Here is a 6838-nt window from a genome sequence, read left to right on the forward strand (position 1 = left end):
CTCTCTCTCTTTCTCTCTCTCTCTCTCTCTGTCTCTCTCTCTCCCCCAGCAGCTGTAGGAGCTCGCACGGCAACAAGGATTTCATTCGTGAATCACCATGCAAAAGACAGAGAAATAACAGTGATGGGAAAATTACAATGATGATGATGATGATGATGACGATGATGAGGATGGCTGCCACTTTGAAAAACAATGCACCTGTCTATTTAAAGCTGCACTAATCAATAGTTTATATAATAACAATGGATCAAATGACTGTGTGATATGAAAGAAGTCGGTCGTAGTGACGAACCCATAGAGAATTATCATCAACATCACACTTCTTGTCAGTTATACAAAGCTTTTTAGCCTCTCTTAGCTTATTGTTTTGATTTTACAGCTGACAAACTGCATAGCAGGCGGCTAATTCTTTTTTTTCTTTGTTTTACAACTTCATTTATTGATTTTCGCATATGGTAAACACAATCTGTCAATCTATACTTATTGTACTTGTCAGTTCAGAACCAATGAGCAGGAAGCTATTTTATTTAGCAAAAACGTAAGCAACTAGCTGGCTCACATAGTGGAGCATTTGGCAGCTAAAGAGTGGATACCAAACCTAAACTAAATGGGGAGTAAATATTGGACCTATTAGAAAACTCTGCTGATTTTCAACCTGTTTTTATTCTAATCAAGCTAACTGGCAACAGCCCAACAGGTGAACAAACCAGCATGCACAGATGAATGAGCAGCTAAGTTGGTTAGCAGGCACGTTGCCCCAGAAGTAGATCCCTACATGCTTTAGAATACATTTTAGAATTTAGCTTTCTATTCTTAAGACAGACAAATGACCAATGCTCTGTGTGACATGCGTGCATTTTGTTAGTTGATAATATGTCAGATGCGGTTTCAACTTGTTTCCAAGTGGCCAAACAATAAATGAATGCAGCTAGAAAGTCTAGAATTTGTGTGTGATTGCTGCCAGTGCACTTACAGACACCATGCCTCCCAACATAGTGCTACAGCCTAAATGCCAACTAAAACGAGCATCCGTGCCACAAAAGGCTACCAATAGTACCTGTGCATTAATGTCACGTCATGTGTCGAGTATGCTCGACATTCATTACCAATAAGAATTATTTATATGCAAACGTAGTCCTTTACCTCCATTTTGTGCACTCTCATGTAGTGTGCCGTTTGGCATTTGTGTTCGGGATGAAAGGGTAGTGGTTATGTAGAGTCCAGATGGTCGGCCAAATGGAGCATTTCCACATGCATAGTCAAATCAAGTGAGAGAAGAATGTTCCCAGAATGCATTGCCGCTGTGACTGAGGAATGGCTAAAATCTGCAATTATACCTACCATAAACTAGAAGACTCTAGAAAGACTAAAGTCTGACACCATCTCACATATAAAGACAATCTGTCATAATGTCACTGAGTATTAAGTCACAGACTATGAGATTTTGAGACTGGGGATCTTGCAGGGTCGCACTTTGCAAGACTACTATTTAACTTCCCTACTAGGGCTGGCAGTTTTATGACCACCTTACACCAAACAATTGAGACGATGAGAGTGTGCCACAACTCTAGCAAGACTCTTAGGATTTCATTCCTATATTGGAAATTTGTTTTTTGCAACAGTGGAATCGTTTGGAAAGTCTTTTTGTGTTAAGGTTGGTATTAGATGGGATATCTCATGCACATGCAGTGGATTACTGTAGTTTACTAATTCTTCATGATTAGAACCTGACAACAGCTGTCTGTTATGTCAATAGAAGATACCATGGATGCAATGGACTAGTGCCTCTTCAAAGCTCTAATACTGTACATAGAGTAGTTTCTGGTATCCACTACTGTAACTGGCATCTACGCCCTGGACCTTGTAGTATCATTCCAAGCGGCCATTAGCCAATGAAAAGCACTTTGTAATGAGTGATAGTGTTACAGGAGAAGTAATGGGATAAGGCTCATGTCTGTTAGTTTCATGCAAGTCTTATATATCTACTTACATTCTTAATGCAGGGTAAAACTGCACAGACGTCTAGATTCTCCTTTTGCACAAACATTTGAGGGTCTAATTGTTTTGAGTGGTTACAAGATAGCAAGTTAAAGTGCTAAGTGTAGCATGTGAGAATGCTTACGGTTTGCATTCTTGCAAACAGTAAAAAAAAAAAGTCACCTAGTTTACTGCAGTTTTTGCATTACTTTTCAAGCCATTTGATAATAGACTGACTAAAAATCTTAGTAGTAGAATCTAGTTGTTCTCCAACACTGTCTTCATCATTTTGAAACAGAACACAAATAATGTTGAGGATGACTCATTTCCACTTCTGCCACCTAGAAAAGGGAAAACAATGGTGTGATCTTACTATTTAAAAGTTACATGATATAGGTAGAGAAGAAATTGGGCACAAACAGCATTACTAATCCTGAAACCTATTTTTAGTAGAGTTAACGGAATGAATATTCCCCCAGGAATAGAACTTTTGCTCCGTTGATATGCCTGCCCAGCCTCCCCAGTTAGTGAGGTGAAATGGTTGAAGATTATTTATAACCCTAAAAGATTCGGAACTTTCCAGAAAACATTAATTGCTGGAACCCCAGAAGTCCCAACTCACTCCGCCCCTGCCTGTCCATTAGCATGTTGACATGTTAAAAGTGACTTTTTCACATAAGATAATATAAACCTTTAATGATGCATGATTGATTACATGCAATTGTTAGCATGCTTACATACTACAGTGCTGGTCCGAATTTAAGACTTTTTTTCTTCTAGGAAATAAATCTGAAAAGTGTGGTCATCTTATATTCAGAGTCTGACACGACAGGCATTCTTTCAGGTTTTTTTATGTCCAAACCTGACCCAAGCCTAATGCAGTTAATGTAAAGCACAAAGTTTGTGTTACGCTGTCCAGAGTTAACCTCAGGACGCACACACTTATTTCTGTTCAAGTTTCACAGCTGTGCGACGGCCGGCAGAAATCGACAGGCAAAATATTTCCATTCAAAGAACTTGAACAGCCTAATTGGCATTAGAAATAAGCTTACTGATAGACTACAGTTTACTTTCATTTGAATGTCAGTGTTTCCATGTATGCATCACTACTGTAGTTTGTGTGTATGAATGTCAGGTGTGTGTGTGTGTGTGTGTGTTGTGTTTCTTTCCTTCTTGCTTCCTTCCCTGACCTTTGACCTAGGGGTAACCTGATGTTTCCTAGATTTTTCCACTTGTCCACATGTCTCATGTTACTACAACATAAATAAATGAATAGATAGATAGATAGATAGATAGATAGATAGATAGATAGATAGATAGATAGATAGATAGATAGATAGATAGTCATCAGCTGCGCTTTATTTGCATGTCAGGCAGAGTTATCCACATGGAGGTAACAATGCTGTCATTTACATTTAACTATCTTGAATGATGGGCTTTGGTTGACATGAGGTTTCTGGGTTTGTGTGCTCCAGCAAAAATAGAGGAATAATAGTTGAAACCAAACCACCACACAATGGGGACAAACGACAGATTTTTCTGTCCCAGGGGGCCTGGCCCTGGCAGGTTAATCCTGTTGTGAATGGATAATAAAGAGAACAGTTTTCATTTTCTTATATAAAGTAGAAAAATGGTGAATACAGTAACTCCCATATGACATCAGGATGTAGTAGAAATGAAGAATGACAAACGCCAAATAACAGCAATTACAACTTATATTTACATTTATGGTTAATGACCGTAGTAGTTATGTAGTAGTAGTAGTAGTTATGGCAGGAAGTAAGGTGATGGAGTATAAGAGCAGCAATTTTCCATGTAAGGAGGTGGGTTTTTGGATAGGCCAAACACACACAAGACCGTCACCCAGGAGACTAGGGTTTGAGTCCAGTTTCAAAATCAAAGTTAACTGTTTTTTTTTTAATATTAGAAACGTTCCGTTCAACGTCGTGTGCGTAACTGGATGTGAAGAAACGTCCGATTTAAACTCAAACCACGATCTTTTTCAAAACATAACCAATAACTAAGTATTTTTGCTGCCTAAACATAAAGTCATTTTTTATGCCTAAATGTAACCAAACTGCAACCGTGTCACAACATTAACAATGTCATTCAATCCGCAACTTTTACTATTAAAATAAGACTGCACATATAGCGTTTTTTTATCGTCATGGTGATATCAACCTGCAATATGAACTCATCGTGAAAGAAACGCTGAGATTTTTTGTGTTGGTTGGAAGAAAATATCAGGAAAAAAATGCACTTCATAATGGAAGTGTTATTCTTTTGTTTGTGGCGCCATTCTATATTCAATTCAATGTTTAATTTCTTCAATAAAAAAATGGAGTACACTTTAACATCTGTTTATTTATCGCAAGTAACATTGTTATCGGGATCTTTAACAACGTTATCGCATATTTCCCTTCGTTGTGTAGTCCTAATTAAAAAACCGCGACCGTTATGTTCTCTGGTTTGAATACGAGGACGGAAAACGCTCCTGTAGGTCGTTTGAGAGGGTAGGAACAAACGACTCATTGCTGTATTGTTTTGGAGGAAAAAATCTAGCCATTTTTAAAATTAAGTTAAAACTGTTCTCCTTTCCAGAGCTTTTAATTAGTCTTGTTTACGGTACATTTATTTTATATCTTTGGTTTTACCTAAAACTGTGTCAGTACATTCATGTATCTCATTGTAGCCTTCTGTTTGTAGTTATAGCAGTAACGCACTGTGAATGACCTCTGTGTAAGAAACATAAAAAAAAGTTGCCATGCCATCATCTACTGTACACAGGTCATAAGGTATGTTTTGGCAACACAGTCTGGAATTTCCGATCCTGCTTGTGTTCCAGATCTAACAATAGAGAAGTTGTATCTAAGAATTGCCTCCTTAGTGTTGAGTATCAAAAATGCTTTGTCCTTCAATACCCGATTTCAATACCTCACCAGCGTCAGTGAGCCAATCAGCACGCAGCACGCTTCTGCCAAGATCTAATAATGTTTGTGATTGGGTGTCTAACGTTACATGTCGCAGAGGCGTTACACTCAGAGACGGGGCTCACGTAGTAGCAGCTGAAATATAAATAAAAAAGATTTGTGCCATAAAGTTTACTGTTGTGATTTGTTTTTTGTTATAATGGTTTTTATAAAATTGGTATTAAAAACGTATTGTTTACGAACCAGTATGCGCAGATGCGGAAGATCCAGAAGCGCTGACCAATCAGAGCAGACTGGGCTTTTTGAAGGGGGGCTTAAAGAGACAGGTGCTAAAACCGAGCGTTTCAAACAGAGGGTGAACACAGATATATTCAAAAAGACAGTATGAGAAGAATGTAATTTCTGCACATTAAAGTATGTAAATGTGTTCTAGTAGCAACCCCCCCAAAAATGGAATAATATACCGACAGAACTAAGGAACATCACATCTACCACAAAGCCTTCTCCAAATCCATAAAACATTGGTTAGTGACTCATTATATATGCTGCCATAATCTTGAATAATGTCTTGTCCTTGTCATTATAGTAGTATCTCTGTGTGTATGTGCTTGGTGCTTCCGTGTTGTTGATGTATTTAATGTGTGTCTATGTACTTTTACCTGTCTACTGTATACTTGTGTAAGGTTTTTCTCATGCCATCACCCTGCCAGCTGTCATAATCTGTAACAGTTGCCCCTGCTAGGGGCTGCAGATGAAAATTAGCATGCATGGAAAAATCTTACACATTTACATGTTGGATGTTAATGCTCATGTTGGCGTTACAATGTTAAAAAATAATAATAAAAATGAGCATCATATGGGACCTTTAAAGCAATGTTGGTATATTTTGTCCATAAACAAAAAAAAAAAAGAGGCATCACAATCATAATGTACAAAAGGTACAACGCTATTTAATTTACAATGATATTAAATAGAGAACTTACATGTAATATTTGGCATTTTAGCTTGAACAGGGACCTCAATGATAAAGCCATTGCTGGCATAGTTACTGATTTATTTTCTTGTTAAAAATGAGGTAATTCCCCTTTTTAGGGGCGTCACGATTTCAATTTTAAATTGAGAATTGATTAACATGAGCTTTTGATTTTGACTATTGAAATGAGCAGCAGGTTTCCCCTGTACGTTCTTTTCTCTCCACCCCAGCCTCTTTGCCAACGTCTAAAGAAAGAAAACAACCACAGACACAGCATAGCTTACCCGCTGGTAGCATGCAGCTAAAGACACAAGGTAACGTTAGCTTACCAGTATCCTGCAGTTGCTCTTTCCCAGACACCATGGTCACTGAGGGAGCCGAAGATGACGGAGAAACAACAGAACTGGAAAATCCCTCAATGTTTCCCTGAAGTCACCGGTGTACCAACATTTTGGCCTTCCACGTGAGTGAGTTACAGAAACAAACAACGAAGCTAAAACGTGGGCTCCGACGGGACTCTATGATGCGTTTTCACATCCATAGTTTGTTTGCCTTGGTCCGAATCAGTTGATGAGTTTGTAAACTTGGAAAATCCAAGCGTGTCCAAATGCGTCAAATAGACGAGCCTGACAGGAGTCTGTTTCTGTGAGAGAAACATTGAAGCTGCTACAGTTTGCATGTTCTGCCGCATCGCAAATTGCAAAGCACACCTGGCTACCGGTGTGTATGTGAATATAAAGAGTAGTTGGTGCAATTCCAGGTTAGGATTACGTTCGCATTAAGGTTGGGAGAAAAAATCCATCGAATCAGCAGTACTGTATCGATACAAAGATGCAAAGTATCGATCTATTATTGCATATGTGTGGGTCAGTTTATCTGCTTGACAATCCCAATTTTGCAGCGATAAAATTGAAGTGATGTGAACAAACAGAAATGTATCTTTTTAGATATAACAGAT

General features: G+C 38.3%; 1 protein-coding gene and 1 long non-coding RNA gene across 3 annotated transcripts in view; one reads left to right on the forward strand and one right to left on the reverse strand.

The window, feature by feature from the left end:
• Positions 1 to 4407, forward strand: part of LOC116707243 (uncharacterized) — a 22115-nt gene extending 17708 nt beyond the window's left edge. The window contains exon 3 of the long non-coding RNA XR_004336442.1: positions 4322 to 4407. This is a non-coding gene — a long non-coding RNA (uncharacterized LOC116707243). The remainder of the gene's footprint in view (positions 1 to 4321) is intronic.
• Positions 1 to 6838, reverse strand: part of nat16 (N-acetyltransferase 16) — a 43346-nt gene that overhangs the window by 29230 nt on the left and 7278 nt on the right. The window lies entirely within an intron of this gene.

Source organism: Etheostoma spectabile, chromosome 19 (genome assembly GCF_008692095.1).
Source record: "Etheostoma spectabile isolate EspeVRDwgs_2016 chromosome 19, UIUC_Espe_1.0, whole genome shotgun sequence".
NCBI lineage: Eukaryota > Metazoa > Chordata > Actinopteri > Perciformes > Percidae > Etheostoma > Etheostoma spectabile.